This window comes from Tenrec ecaudatus, chromosome 1 (assembly GCF_050624435.1).
Source record: "Tenrec ecaudatus isolate mTenEca1 chromosome 1, mTenEca1.hap1, whole genome shotgun sequence".
Lineage (NCBI taxonomy): Eukaryota > Metazoa > Chordata > Mammalia > Afrosoricida > Tenrecidae > Tenrec > Tenrec ecaudatus.
The window spans coordinates 52,274,429-52,290,749 of NC_134530.1; the positions used below are offsets into that span (position 1 = coordinate 52,274,429).

At 40.5% G+C, this 16,321-nt stretch overlaps 1 protein-coding gene across 5 annotated transcripts in view; it reads left to right on the forward strand.

Annotated features, from left to right (window-relative positions):
* EPB41 (erythrocyte membrane protein band 4.1) overlaps positions 1 to 16,321 on the forward strand; it is a 204,065-nt gene that overhangs the window by 171,754 nt on the left and 15,990 nt on the right. The gene's annotated exons all lie outside the window — the stretch shown is intronic.

The following is a 16,321-nucleotide window of genomic DNA, read 5'->3' on the forward strand; positions in this document are numbered from 1 at the left end:
TAAGAAGGTATGGTGTTGGAGTGAGGGAAAGTAAGAAATGGCTGTGATAGCAATTACCAAGTCATAGAGAATTACATGTGGTTAATTAAATTCCTATCACTTTAGAACTTACAAGCCCAAAAAGAAGTATGGTTACTGATAGTAAGTAGTTCATTATTCCCACAGATCAAAATGCAGGCTAAAATTGGATGATAGGTTGTTGAGGACATGATTACTTTGGGAATGCTTGTCTACGCTTTTGTGACTGATATTCTAGAGCTCAGCGAGCCCTCTTTAATATAGTCAGAATTCGTTGTGGATAACAATAAATAGATCTGGCGTTTCAAAGATTAAAGAGTGGGAAGACACAAAGTTCCAGCTCTTTTTCATGTCCTACCCCCCCATACAACAACAACCAATGAAGGATTCAGTTCAGCTTCTCTGTGTCAGTCTCTACCAATCTTAAAATAGATTGTGTGTGTGTGTAAAACACAGAAAATAAGAATTAAGGAAAAAAGTACGGTCCCTGCTATTCATTCAGTAACCACTAGCAAGGCATTATACTGTCCATTGTAAGGATACAAAGAGATAGCATTCTTAGGATTTGGATAGGCCTCCAAGCCAACTGAACTACCCTCCCAATGCTTGGCTATTATAGACAGCATTCCTACCAGGTGGTCTCCCAGCCTAGGCCTAAGTGGTTCCTAAGGTGGTACAAACCACTGCCCAGCCCTGGGCCATCCTCACAATTGTTCCTGTGCCTGAGCACATTGATGCAGCCACTGTGTGGATCCATCTCGTTGAGGACCCTCCTCTTTTCACCACCTCTCCCCTTTACCAAACATGATGTCCTTCTCTAGGGGTTGGTCTTTCCTAAGATAGCTCATTATATCCTTGGGCAGCTCTGTACGTTTTATATGTTTCTCTTATACAAGTCAAAATGGCTTTCTGTAGCTTTCATCTCTTGGTCCAGAATGAAGGCATTCTAAAGAATTTCCCATCTTCTTTCACCTTATAGTTCTTAACGCTGCTACAGGTAGCTTTCATGTTGGAGTTAGTTATAGCCCTTACCCTCAGATAATTTACCATCTGATCTCTAGATCCACCCCAATTTTCCTCCAAGTGTGTTTCCTGTCCTCCTGCTATCTTCCTGTTCTAGCCTTCCTTGTTTTGTTAGCTTTTTCTTTGGGACCCTGTTATGCAGAGGTTGCTGCCCTAAGGTCTGTTATGCTTTAAGCCTCTTCCCGTCAATTTTCTCTCTCTCAAAGAACATTTTGAAATGCCTGGTAATCTTAGCTTCTTCAGAGATAACACAAGTACTTAAAATTATTTTTAGATAAAAGCTTGTGTGTATGGCCAGAGGCAGAGAAGGTAGTTTTGTAAATCTGTTGACAAGAGTGCACCACTCCTATATCTTGAGGAAGCACCGAATGAGAAGCCCGGGCTCTGTCTGCTGTCCTTCTCGGACAGCCTGACTCACTTTCACCTGCTTTAGAGCCTCCAAGTGATTTGATTTCCAGCAGTGTGACTTGATAAAGTTATAGGCCTTTACTTTCTGTTTAGCATCCTGATAATTATTTAGATCCTCACCAGAAAAAGTGATGTTAAATGATTGAACTGTTTTTAATCTATCTGTTAGTTTTGCCTGTATCCTCAAAACAGATTATCAAAGGTGGGAGAGAGACCTTGTTTTATTCACCGTTGTACCCCACATACCACATTGCCTGTACATAACAATTAACGTTTATAAAAAGAACCCAGGAGTGGCATAATGGTTACGCATTGGACTGCTACCTGCAAGGTAAACAGTTCAAAATCACCAGCCACTCCTCAGGAGAAAGACAGGACTTTTTACTCCCATAAAGAGTTACAGTCCCAGAAACCCACAAGGGCAGTTCCACCTTGTTTGTCCTGTAGGGTCGATGTGAGTCAGCATCGACTTGATGGTAGTGAGTTTGGTGTTTGGGTTTCTAAAAGTAGCCCTAATTGGTATAGTGGTTAATGGTTTAACTGTAAACCAAAAGTTTCATGGTTTGAACCCAGCCAGCAGCTCCAGGGGAAAAGACCTGGCACCCTCTCATAAAGATTATAACCTAGAAAACCCTGTGCGGCAGTTCTGCTCTGTCACATGGGCTCTCGGTGAGTCAAAAGTTGACTTGATGGCACCTAAGAACAACAAACTGAATTAATGATTAATTACAGATTTTAAACAAATAAATTCCAATTTCTTACTTAAACTCTCTTGTACTGGATCACAAATTGTGCCAAAGGAATATATTATGGAATGTCATTTATCACTGAACCATAATGACAGCAAGTTTTCTCCCTTAGAAAACTTTCCAAATTCTTCCTTTTATGTAATCACCATATTTCCTGATGAGTGCATACAAAAAACAGTAAGATGCTGCTGTATCTTTTGTTGATTATCCTGGTTGATCCAAAGAATCTTCCTGTGCAAAGGTAGATAATCAATCTCTCCTGTTAATGTCTTATAATTTAGTTCTCAGTCAAAAGTTCTTATCCATTTGTCACCAGTAATAATCAACATATTGTCTGGAACATATTGTCTGAGAATATATTTCATATCTGTATGTGTAAATCATTTGACAGTGTGGTGTTATAAAAAGAACCAGTTATCTGACAATTTGTAGTTATTTAAAATGCATTTTTAACTTGATGCTTTTTCTCTTGTGATTTATGTGAGATAAAAACACCAAATATATCAAACTCTTGAAAGTTTAAATATCATATATATCAGAGGTCTGCAAACTATGTCACTGAAAGGCCAACCAAAAAAAACCCAGACCCATTGCTGTTAATTCCAAATCGCAGCAACCTATATAAATGTCCGAAACTAACTCTTTGTACGAACAGCCTCACCTTTCTCCCATGGAGTGGCTGAAGAGTTTGAACCCTGGACCTTAGGCTTGCAGGCCTTATTGTCTCTGTTACAACTATTGTAGTAGAAGAGCAATCAATGACAATACATAAACAAATGGCCACAACCAGGTTCCAGTCACACAGTTGCGTGTCACTACATGTCATTCTTTTTCTTCCCCATTCATTTGAAAATGAAAAACCATTAAGTCTTATCCATACTAAGAAAAGAATAAGCTGGGAGTTGGCCTGCCGGTCATAGCTTGCTGACCCCTGATATCGACCAGAGAACTAATTGATTCTGGTTTCTGACTTGGGAGTGAATATTTGGAAAGTTATAATTACAGTCTCAGCATCTTCATTTATTTCTCAGTTATGATTTCAAATGGAAAACAAAAGACAGTGCATGTGTTTCTGTTTCCCAGGCAGTCCGGTACACCTGAGCTGTAACCTAAGCTATCTGTAACCACCACAGCACTCTGGCCTTTGTCACTTTCCAGGTTGACTATGCTTTTAACTTTTTCATTGACAAATACTACCGCTTAACAAAACAACTGCCTCCATTTCCCCCTAAGAAGTAAAGAAACAATTCCCAAGCGACCTTCTCTGAGCCAGGATTTAGAGATCCCTAATAAACAGAGTGAAGAAAGTGAAATGGTTTCACGCTAAGCTTTTGCTGCACACACAGCCTTAGTACTTCAAGTACTTGTGTAGATTTAAGGTTGAATAAATAGTTAAGGAAACCCTTTCAGAAATTTACCTCTTCCTCATCATTACTTTCAAAGTAAAATTTTAAAATTCTCTAAAGGGAACCCCACTATTCAAGGTCTATAAAGCATTATTTACCAAAAAATCATAATAAGGTTACACTTATGGAAGTGTCTTTGCTCCCTATTTGACATGAGTTGATCTGGAATTAGCTTTGGGAGGTACTGTCTAATGACCCCCTAAAGTTATGTTCCTTGAGTTCCCTTGTCCAGGATCCTTTAGCTCTAAGGTGTCGTGTAATAAATTGTTTCTCTGTTGAAAGTTCAGCAAGATATTTGAACCTAAGAAAATCTGCTGAAGAACTTCTCTTTTAGAACATTTTCTCTGATATTATTTCTTAAATTATGTGCTCTGTTAATATGTAAACTTTCCACGAATAAATCTTACTGCAAATCTGATTCCGATTGTTCCTAGTCATTAAAGAAATAGGAACTAGCCGTGTTGTCCAGGAGCTCTGAGAGAGCAGTGGTTAGAGCTTTTGGCTTGGTAGTTTGAACCCACCATTTGTGAGCGAAAGCTTACAGCCTTGGAAACTCCATGGGCAGTTAGTCCTTCTCTGTCCCACAGGGCCACTGTGAGTCAGAACCAACTCAAGAGCAATGGGTTTAATGATGTATATGAGGAACCTAGGTGGCTTAGATGTTAAGTGCTAACACAGAGGTCAGTGGGTCAAACCCACCAGCCACTTCATTGGAGGAAGCTGTAGCAATCTGTTTCCATAAAGATACAGCCTGGGAAACCCTGAGGGTCAATTCTGTTTTCCCTTATAGGGTCACTGTGTGTTGGCATTGACTGCCAACACATTGATGGGGAGTGATGTACGCAAGTCCTACCCACTCTGCCCCAGCTGATCAGCAAGGGGTGGCTATCTGTCAGTCTTCTGCAGATTTTTCTCTCGTTTCTCCATATTTCCATTGTTTTCTCTGAAGCCCAAGAATTGTCTTTTACTCTGGCCTAAGACAGAGCTAACCAACATTCAATTGTCAGACAATAATGTTTTAAATCAGCTTTGAATTCTTTTGATTTATATGTATCAAGTTTTAAAAATAACTTTTTTCATCAACATTTAATTAGTCATTGTAATACATGGAATTGTCAAATCTGCTGGAAGCATTTAGAATATGCTGAATTTTTTAAGCGCTCTAGAGATTAGTAGTTATTAACCACCCAGTGTTGCCACTCTGATCATATTGAAGCATGAAGAATGGAGTGGGTGGGTGTGTGTGGGTTGATGAGCTTGCTCCTGTAATGAGAATTAACCAAAGGTATATCAATTCATCTCTAGCTTTACCTTGAGTAAACCTTATCTCCTTGCACAGCTGTAGATTCTATGATCATGTATTATCCAGATGGTTACTTTAAAAGAACACTGTAATTTTTGGAGTGGTCTACTTACTGTACCTTGTGGCCATATCAGAGAAATATAAAAACATTATTAATGTTCCTCCTTTTCATGAGGTTTCTGAAAATGATAATATGGAAAGCCATTTTCATTATTACAGAATTTTTTAGGAAAAGAAAGGCACAGCTCGTTAGTATCTAATAATAGTTTCCTCTTGTATTTAGTTTTGTGAATCAAGATGCTGTTTCCTAGCCACCAAATTAGGCAATACTTTTTTTAAGTGCTTATTATGGCTTTAATCATTTCTAAAATTTGAATTGTGGGGGAAATACTGTCAAATAAACTTCATTTTGCTCTGTACTACCATGACCATCTCCATCCTCCCCAAACATTTTCCTTTGTAGTATTTTGAAATGAAATGAGTCGTTAGGGTTCTTGTCCCTTGAGATTCTTAACATTTGCTCAAGCGTTTTTCAATTCCAGAGCTCTGTTCAGGTGTGTGAGAACACTCATTTGATCTGTGGAGTTCTTGCTGGTGAGTGCAGTGTAAAGGCAAAATTTTCTATTATTATCTAATAGTCAAAATTTTGCTTCAGACATGAAATTTGAAGCTGTTTTCTTTTGCATTCACCTCTTCTGGGGATAATCTAATAACAACCCTGTCAGGAAATTATTGAACACTACGTGTAAAGGGTAATGGCCATTGTAAAGGCCACAGAAAGGCTGCACTGTGGAGCGATAGTCCTATAACAAATCATTTTATCAGCATCTTCCTGAATAAGCTCCTCTTTCCATATATCCACATCTAGTCCACGTATACTAGGGAGTAGTACAAGGGGACCTCGAAAATACCTCGAGTTTGTGGAGAAGCGAATGAATGAACACTACAAAGGCACTTTATCTAGCTGAGGAGCAGCAGCCCACCAAACATGAACAACAAAACAAAAGCGATAGGGAGGAGGGGAGTGGAATTCCAGCCAAGAGAACAAATTAGAACCAGAGAGATGAAATCCATGATAAAGGATGGCAGACCAGGGAGGAAAGATTGGAATTTTAATCTTTTCTGGCCCTGTGGTGGCCCTGTTGTTAGTTTATCCCCATCTTGAGTGTTTATCATAATGTTCCTTTTTAAGCTGTCAGTTGGCCAGAACTATACCCAAACTATAATTTATGTGTTTGGGGGGTGGGGGCTCGCGGGGACCTACAGGAATGTTTTACTTTTTGGTAATTTTTATTCTTCTTTTGCTTCCTTTTTTGGCTGAAAAATGGGCTACTGCTGCTTGACTTGTCATCTTTATGCGCTGTTTACATGTGGTGTTTGCAAAAGAAGCCTTTACCACATCTGATTTATCTCTTATTGCTAGTGCCCATTGAAAAGCATTCATTCTGACTTAATTATTATTTTTTAAAATCATAAGGCTTAATGTTCCTTATCAGTATTTTATAGCCAGGGAAATACTAACATTCATGCTTTTTCAAAATGGGGCGGGGGGTGAAGTGGTGAGAAATACTAATGTCTAAAGACATGTTTTCACTCTACAGGATGGCTGTAAGCTCCCTAGGCATTTACAGCCATTCTTTGCAGAGATATAAACTTGTCGTGTTCTTTTAAAGAGAAGAACATAGAAACAAAAGCACTCGCAATTAACTGATCTTATCAGGCCAGGCTGGGATGCTACCTTTTTTAGTTTGCATGTTGTGGACCATTTGGGGGTATTCTTCAAATACACTGTTGTTAATATTTATTGTGAATTATCTATAATATTTATTGTTTACTTTTGTTAAGAACCAGGAGCTGGACTCTTCTGCTGGGTATCTTCCTTCTGTGTTTAGCAAGATAACCTCGACTCCTGCTGGTTCTGTGGGTAATTGCAGTGCAAAACATCTCTTACTGGGTCTGCAAAGCAAGGGCGATACTCTCCGTGGGTGTCTCTGTGTCTGTGCAACCCCATCCAGCTGCCACAGCCTGGCATTCTCCTATCGAGAACTGTCTCTAATTAGTGTATACCTTATTTTTCAATACAGTGGACTCCTGTTTTTCCTGAGGTGTAACAACACTGATAAACATTTTATGTATTAACTCTCCCTAGGTATTAGCATTTCACCAGGCCCCAGAGTCATTGCAGAGTTGATGGTGCCGTTTCAGAGTCAATCTTACCATTCAGCGCTGTTTACAAGGCCAGCCCTGAGTCTTTCTGTACTTCATAGAATGTCAAAGGAGAATGAAGGGAGTGAGAAAACCAGTACTAATTTACTAGGTGTGTTGGACTTTGGAGTTCCTTTAGCTAAGATGATTAAAGAGATAATATGCTGGATCTCATACTCTCCTTGGGAGGAAAATTTGGTCCTTTGAGAAAGCAACATGTGTGGGTAACAGCAATATAAAAAGATGTGTGTGGGACCCTAGAAGCAGCACTGAATCTATCAGTCTCGAAGAAATGTTTCCCTGTTCTCCTTTCACTAGACAATAGACATCTTTAAACCACCCATTAAAAATGGCCTAGCCTATGTTCTTCCTGAGCATCAGAGCTCAGACATGTTTAGTTAATAATCTTATAGTATACATATTTTAAGCTCTGGGCTGGTGATGCTCTCTAAAATATATTGGGGACCTGATTGAGAGCTTGCTACTAACACCGGATGAAATGAATACCTGAGTTAAAGCTACATGCTTGGCCCACTGCAGGTGCTCAAGAAATGCTTGTTTCTGTAGGGACTATATGTGTCTTTTTTTAACATTTTATTAGGGACTCATACAACTCTTATCACAATCCATACATACATCAATTGTGTAAAGCACATCTGTACATTCTTTGCCCTCATCATTTTCAAAGCATTTGCTCTCCACTTAAGCCCTTTGCATCAGGTCCTCTTGCTCTGGTTCATGTTTCTTTGCAAAAAGTAACATTTGGGAAAATATGAAGTCACTCTGGATGGAAGTATCATGGTGTTGAGATGTAGCATATGTATCTGATAGAGTTACTCTTTAGATATAGATGTCTTGGCTTACTTTAGTCTTTTATATTTTATATTCCCAATTGCTGTGATGACTTTGGCAAGAGAGTGAGAATTTACTTTGGGTGTCTTGACTTGTTTCAGAGGCAGGTTTCTAATAAGAGCACTTACTGAGGAATTAAACCGCAGGTACAAGCCAGATATTTATTCATATTCCAGAGAAGAGCCTTGGTTGGTATCTCTAGATCAAGGAAAGTATAATGAAGCTACAGTTTAAATTTGAACTGTCCAGATAATATATAAGTCCATCATCATTGATCTTCACTTTAAAAACTGAGTCATTAACGAGTGAGACTTTGTGTAATATTCTCCTCACAAAAGAGAATTATTTTCGATTTAGCAGTTATTAACATTTGTTATACTTCTTTCCATTTAACCACTTTTTCTATGTAAGAATTATTTTTTAACTTTTTTAAAGGCTTGGGGGATTTTTCAGTACTTCCCTCACGTTGTTTACAGGTGTCTTCAGGTTTTTTTTTAATAAATCATTTTATTGGGGCTCATACAACTCTTATCACAATCCATACATACATCAATTGAGTAAAGCACCCTTATACATTCGTTGCCCTTGTCATTCTCAAAATTTGCCTTCCACTTGGGTTCCTAGAATTGGCTCATTTTCCTTTTTTCCCTTCCCCTCCCTCTTCACTCCCCCCTCCCTCATGAACCCTTAATAGCTTATAAATTATTACTCTATCTTACCTTATACTGCCCGGCGTCTCCCTTCACCCACTTTCCTGTTGCCCATCCCCCCAGAGAGGAGGTTACATGTAGATCCTGGAGATTGGTTCCCCCTTTCTACACCCCCTTCCCTCCCAGTGTCGCCACTCTCACTGCTGGTCCTGAGGGGTTCATCCGTCCTAGATTCCCTTGTTTCCAGATCCCTACTGCACCGCTGTGCATCCTCTGGTCTAACCAGGTCCGCAAGGTAGAATTGGGATCATGACCATTTGGGGGATGTCTTCAAGTTTTAAAGTGTGTTTCACTATTGAAATTAGCTGCAAAGTGCTTGCAGAGGAGAATAATTTTAATAACATTTTCTGATTGAAAAGTTATGTAAATTTTGGCAAGGATGGAAAATGTAGAAGGAAAAAATAACTCATTTTCTATCTCCTTATTAATAATATTTTAGTATATATCTTTAAGGTATTTTTCGTGTACATAATTACCCACATAGGAAGACAGGATTTTTAAATGGATGAGAAATAAAATGCAGCACATTATTCAGAGAAGAAGTTAGCCTTTGAAGTTAGTATTTATGCCTTCTTCCCCCGTCCCAACATCCAACTATGGTCCTGAGATGAAAGGGCTTCTCTGAAACCTCTTGGCAAGCTTGGCGGTGATGCTGCAGTTCTCCACTTGGTACTTCGTATCCTCCTGCCCAGGACGTTAGTACATTGAGTGATACAATAAGACAATACCAGGGTCTAGTGACAGAGAAAGGAATTGTTGTATTTCTCCTGTATTTCTAGTCAAAGGTAAAACTCGATTTCACTAAACAGAACAAATAATTAAACGTGTGTAGGGGAAATTACTACATAGGCCCTCCTGGAAAAAAAACTATATGACTTGTGTGTGTAGCAAAAGTTTGAAGGGTTTTTAGGATGTATTTTCCCTGTGGTGCTAGTAGGATAAGATGGTCTTATAAAGCATTAATCTGGTTCTTCTGACAGCCCCTTCAAAGACGTAAATCTCCAGAAATAACTTGGGGAGGGAAAAAATAAAAAAGACTGGATTGCATTGAATGGAGTGGCAACAAAATACCTGTAAAACACCCACACCTTGCTATTAGTGATACATGAAAGCCACAAGCCAAGGATGGGTAATTTATAGCTCATAAACCCACAAATATACTCAGCATTTGATGATCCTGAGGCATATCCCTTTGAATAAATAGTTTTCAAGAAAATACCTTTTTTAAAAAAAAAAATCTTTTGTTTTCTTCTCCCCAACTAAAGAAAATGCTGAATTATCATACTTAGGAGGAACTTAAAATGAAATTGAGTCTCCAGTCACATGGAGTTCCTGTTCAATTAAATATTATCTAAGTCTCTGCCAACTCATAGGCTTAAAACCTAGTAGTCATTGCAATCCTTTGTGTGGGCAGCTGGTCTTTCCATGGTGGTATCTTTCTTCTTACAGATCATCATCGTGAAAAGCAACATCTGAGCAACACCTTTGAAACATTAAGTCTTCATTCTGCCTGTCATTGTGGGTGGTTCAGACTCAGCCCTGTCTTTCTTCTTGTCCCTGAGAAGATCACTTTACAGTATCCAGCCTGATTTGGTATATGCAGCTGTACAAGGTCTTATATAATTCAATGGCCCTTGCTGATGCGCACAGCCAAAGGCACAACACTGTCAGTTAAAATTATTCACTGATGATAGTTGCCAGATTCTGGGCTCTTGTGTCACAAAGCCTCAATATTTTCTTCCCGCCGCAGTCTTTTCTGGATTTCCTCCTTACATGTACATGTCAAAAATAGGGGCACATTTAGGACACGTCATTTGGTCCTACTTGCAAATCCTTTTGCTACTCTGGAATGAAGTCGGACATTAGAATCAGAAGCTAACCTAAACCCCAGCTCCATCACTTAACAGCACTAAGTCGCTTAAGCTCTCTGAGTATTCATCAACAAAATAGGGATAATGGCTACTTCATAGTGAAAAATTAAATGAGAAAATGCGTCAGTGTGACTAACCTAGTACCCAATACATGGAGAACATTTGATGAAAGTTATTTTCCTTTCATTTTGCTGATGTAGGAAATAAAATGCTAGACTCAAAAATGGATCTGCCCAAGCGGGCCACTGTTTAGGTTCATTGAACTTATTGGGTGGCACAAGACAAGACAAGTTTTCAAGGTCACCTGAATTTTTAAAACTTCAGGTTTTTATTGAACATCTATTATGTGCCCAAACCTAAGGGAGATAGACACCTAAGTAACACAAAATAAGCTCCTATCCCCAAGAAGCTCATAGTCCAATGGAAAGACATTAATAAGCCTATAACGGCAGCATGCAGGTGAGTGACAGAATGGTACCTAGCCACTTTAGGCAGCCAGGGGAAACTTTCATGAGAACTGACACTTGAGCTGATTCTAGAAAAAAAGCCTTTCAAACAGAGCGATGTTTATAAAGGTATCGAGACAAAAACCAAAAACATGCTCTGTCCCGGGAACTGCAGGTGGTTTTGAATTAATGGAGGGAAGGATGTGTGTGGAAATACAGCAGGATAGAGCTGGAAGAAGAAGTGGAGGTCAAGGTTGAGGTGTTTTCTACGTCTTGCTAAAGGACCTGTACTTTGACAAAAGATAAAAAGGAAGCACTGAAGAGTTTGAAGTTAGAAAACTTTGCCTTCAGTGTTGCATCTGAGCAATAAATGCTTTGGCTCTAAAATGAGGAAGAAGAATGCTCTAAAATGAGCATTCAAGGAAGACTTTGAGATGAGAGAGTAGGAAAGAAGAAGAAAAATACGTTGCAAGCATTATCCGCATTTGAAGGAAGGTAGTAGGTGTGGGAAGGATGACAGCAGATACGTATGGAGATAATAAAGTAGAATTAAATGAAGATGGCATCTTCAAGGGTCGGGATGAGTGTAAAGAAGGCATTGAAGATGATGCTCAGGATTCTGACATGAAAGACTGATTGGCTGCTGGTACCTTTGTCAATAGAGAGTGGAAGACATGGGGATGGGGCTCAGACAGCCGCAGAGATTACTTTGGCACAAGTTGCATTCCACTTACTGAGGAGGAAGTCCAGTGAGATCTATTGGACAGTAAAGTTGACTGGAAAGGTTGATTTGACTATAGGAGAGAGTGCTATCAATGACCACCTCTTCCATTTTCCTTTTATTTGCAACAAAAACGTGTTAGCAACGCAGTACATATTTGTTGACTTGCTGTTACCATGACTACAGCTTTTTTCTTTTTGTGGGAAATGTCCCTTTTAATCCACTGACTACAGCTTTTACACTTGACTTTTTCTGTACCTGCTAACCAACAAGTGTGGGAGTATTTTTAAAAACTTTTTATTAGGGACTCATACAACTCTTATCACAATCCATACATATACATACATCAGTTGTCTAAAGCTCATCTGTACATTCTTTGCCCTAATCATTTTCAAAGCATTTGCTCTCCACTTAAGCCCTTTGCATCAGGTCCTCTTTTTTTTTCCCCTCCCTCTCCGCTTTTTCCCCCCCTCCCTCATGAGCCCTTGATAATTTTAGATTATTATTTTGTCATATCTTGTCCTATCCGGCGTCTCCCTTCACTCCCTTCTCTTTTGCCCGTCACCCAGGGAGGAGGTCACATGTATATCCTTGTAATCGGTTCCCCCTTTCCTACCCACTCACCCTCTACTCTCTCAGTATCACCCCTCACACCCCTGGTCCTGAAGGTATCATCCACCCTGGATTCCCTGTGCCTCCAGCTCCTATATGCACCAGTGTACAACCTCTGCTCTATCCAGTCTTGCAAGGTAGAATTCATTCGGATCATGGTAGTTGGGGGGTAGGAAGCATCCAGGATCTGGGGGAAGGCTGTATTCATCGGTACTACATTGCACCTGACTGACTTAACTCCTCCCCTAGACCTCTCTGTGAGGGGATCTCCAGTGGCCAACAAATGGGCTTTGGGTCTCCACTCTGCACTTCCCCCTTCATTCACTATGCTATTTTTTTTGGGGGGGGGGATGATCCCTTATACCTGATCCCTTTGGCACCTCGTGATCGCACAGGCTGGTGTGCTGCTTCCATGTGGGCTTTGTTGCTTCTGAGCTAGATGGCCACTTGTTCACCTTCAAGCCTTTAAGACCACAGGCACTATCACTTTGGATAGCCAGGCACCATCAGCTTTCTTCACCACATTTGCTTATGCACCCGTTTGTCCTCAGCTATCGTATCATGGAGGTGTGCACCCAATGATAATGATTTTTTGTTCTTTGATGCCTGATAACTGATCCCTTCGGGACCACGTGATCACACAGGCTGGTGTGTTCTTCCATGTGGACTTTGTTGCTTCTGAGTTAGATGGCCGCTTGTTTATCTTCAAGCCTTTAAGAACCCAGTCACTATCTCTTTTGATAGCTGGGCACCATCAGCTTTCTTCACCACATTTACTTGTTCACCCGCTTTGGCTTCAGCAGTTGTGTCGGGAGGGTAAGCATTGTAGAGTGCCAATTTAATAGAAGAAAGTATTCATGCATTGAGGGAGTACTTGAGTAGAGGCCCAAGGTCCTTCCACCACCTTAATACTAAACCTATAAATATAGACACATAGATCTATTTCCCCATCCCCATATATATATTTGCATGTACATGTCTTTATCTAGACTTCTATAAATGCCCTTTGACTCCTAGCTCTTTCCTCCATCTCCCTTGACTTTCCTCCTGCCCTACTATCATGCTCCGTCCCCACCTGGGTTACAGCTATACCTCTTCTTTACATAACCTTACCCTTGTTCATTCCCTACCAGGCCTGCCACTCCCCCCTCACCACCAATTTGGGTCCCATGTTGTTCCCTTGTCCCTGTGTTTGTTAACACCACTTCCTTACCTCCCCCCCACCTCCCCCTATCCAAGTCCCCCTGGAACTGTCAGTCCCATTGTTTTTCTCCCAGATAGTTCATCCAAAGTGGGAGTATTTTATCAAGAAGCCATTGTGATTAAATATTGCATGGGTTAGCGCAGCCTCAAGTTCATTCTGCGAAGTAAAAGTATATGAGGGGTACCCCAAAAAACAGGCTTCTGTAGTATGCATTTTTCCCACTTAAGTGAGCATCAAGCAACTAGCTCTGGGTTAGTACACCCGGTGGCATCACCTGGGAAGATTCTCTCTGGTCACAGTGAATTTTTTCATGAAAGCAGTTTCACTCAAATCTCTTTTTTGTGTGATGGACAATTCTAAAGAACAGCAGATTTAAGAGAACAGCGTGTGGCTGTGAAATTTAGTGTGCTGCTGGGGGGGGGGGGGGACTGTAGAAACTGGTGTGATGTTGAACACAGCCTAGAAGGACTTCTTCTCTTCAACTTAGACGACTTAGAGTGCCTTTCATTAAACTTTAGCAGGAGCTCCATCTGCTGTGACCCTATCTTCATTCAAGTTCTCTTTGAAGTGCTTCTGTTAGAATTATTTTGCCTGTGTTGTAAGGCAGTTAGCCTAGAAGGGCACTCTGTGTTTTCAGGACTTATTTCCCTTAGAGGTTGGAAGCATTGTGACATTCTTATGAAGAAATGACTCTCTGTCGCCAGGTCATTTTTATCCTGTTTTCAAAGAAAATATGTATTCCTCTGTAATGTTTATATCATGTTTGGTGCCATGACAGTGATTGGAGTAAGCTTGTGCTAGATGTCCTCAACATCTGTATCCCTACAAACCAAGTCTAGGTTTCAACTTCTCTATTTGAGAAGCTCAAACTTGGTGCGATGGCATGGAAGTATAAAACATCTTGATTGTTTCCCCCAAAATACGTTGTGACTTACTGAATTGCATGGTGTCATGCACATAGTACTGAGTTAGGTATTTAGGACTGCAAAGCCATTCACTTAAAAATAAGGTGCTTCAGCAGAAGCTCAGAGGACTATGAAGTGCTTTGTGCACTGTAGGAGGCACATTGTAATGATTTCCCAGATAGCAGTGTCACAGGAGAATGACCAAACTGAGACTAGACGTATTTAAGCTGCTGGCGGGTAATGAACAGTCTCTTCCTTTTAACAACCTCAGGTTTTAGTTTATGTATTAATGTTCTTGAATCTTCTTAAAAATCATTGTTTCTTAGAGTCCACTACATTCTCCACTTACTGATAATCCTTTCTTCTTGCTTTTGTATGTGTCCATTTTTAGACTATAAATGGCTTTCGCACAGAGGAGGTGGCTGCTGTGACAAAGGGGCCAAACAGTTATGCTGACTCTGGGCGGGAGGGCCCCAAGCACTCAGTAGTTCCTAGCGAGAGCCAAATGACCATCCCACTGGAGACTTCACAAAGTTCTGACTTGGGTTCCTTCTCCGTAAGCAGCGAGGAGCCAGAAAAGAAGGCGCAGGGGGCATCTGGTCTTCTTGACACAAAGGAGATGCCAAGAGGCTCAGAGGGGGAATATGTAGGAGTGGATGAGCAGGCCAGTTCCTTAAAGGGCCCCGTGGGCCAGCTCTCAGATACATCAGCTTCCTGCCAGCTGCAACCTGGTGACAAAAAGGCAGAGAGTGGTGAAGAACGTGTTACACCAGGCGAGCCACTCGGAAAGCAAAATGGATCATTTCTTGACTCTCGTGTGGGTAACCAGTTCCCCACTCTCATCCGAAGTTTCCAGGTAGTAACTGATTCAAAATAAGAGGTCTAATGACTCTTTGGGAGAGGGCCAGAATCTGTTCTGTGAAGGAGGTGGTAGTGGTGGGTGAGGGAAGAAAGATTCTGCTTTGTTTTTTTTCTCCCAAAAAACATAGAATAAAATTGAAGCCATTAATTTCTACAGAGAAATTTATTCAGAGGAATTAACTGCATGCTAGAAATACATGCTCTGCTTCTGACCTACGAAACTCTTGGGAGTAGACTCCAGCCATGCCATTTATCTTTTTTAAGGCTGATGTCAGTATGTTCTTTGCTGCTCAAGTGTGGGCTATTAAAAGAGACTTCTATGCTGAGGAACCTTCAGTGTTCTGAAACCATGCTCAGAAATTCAAATGCTATTAATTAAAAGAGGCAGCTGATCTTTCTATGAGCATCCAGGCCTCCAATAAGGGTTTATTGACTTCAGCCACAGTGTACACCCCCACCACTCCCACTGACCGCATTCACAGAGGCTTCTAGGACCCTAGGCTCTGTTCTCTTACGCTAAGGTGGTGGCTACTTAAACTTAGCACAATCACGTGGTAGTTTAGGGTGATGTATAATCTTGGGGAAGGTGAGCTGATGGGCAAGAAAACCTTTGATGTTCCACTATTTTATTCCTCTAAATTTCTTAAATTAATTACCAGGTGGTGGTAGAGCTGATTTTTTTTCTTCCCAATTATCCAATTTCCAAATACTGCTGCTTCTTAGCAACTCCAAAGTGAATATCTGACATTGATTTGAAAGAAGTTAATGAATTCCAGGATAATGCATTCTAGTGCTATTGCCATGTCACGTGCCATATGTACTTAGAGGAGGAAATGTGGCTGATTTTCTTAATTACAACTGTACAGAGGACAAGCGAAAGGGATTGCTATTTGGCAAACAGTTTTATATTGAAATTCTGAAGGTCAGTCTGAAGTGGTTTATATCACTGTCTGATCCTATAGCTTTCTGATCCTATAGCTTTCCATTAAGCATATGAAAGTGATTACAGGAATGCTGTTCTCTAATA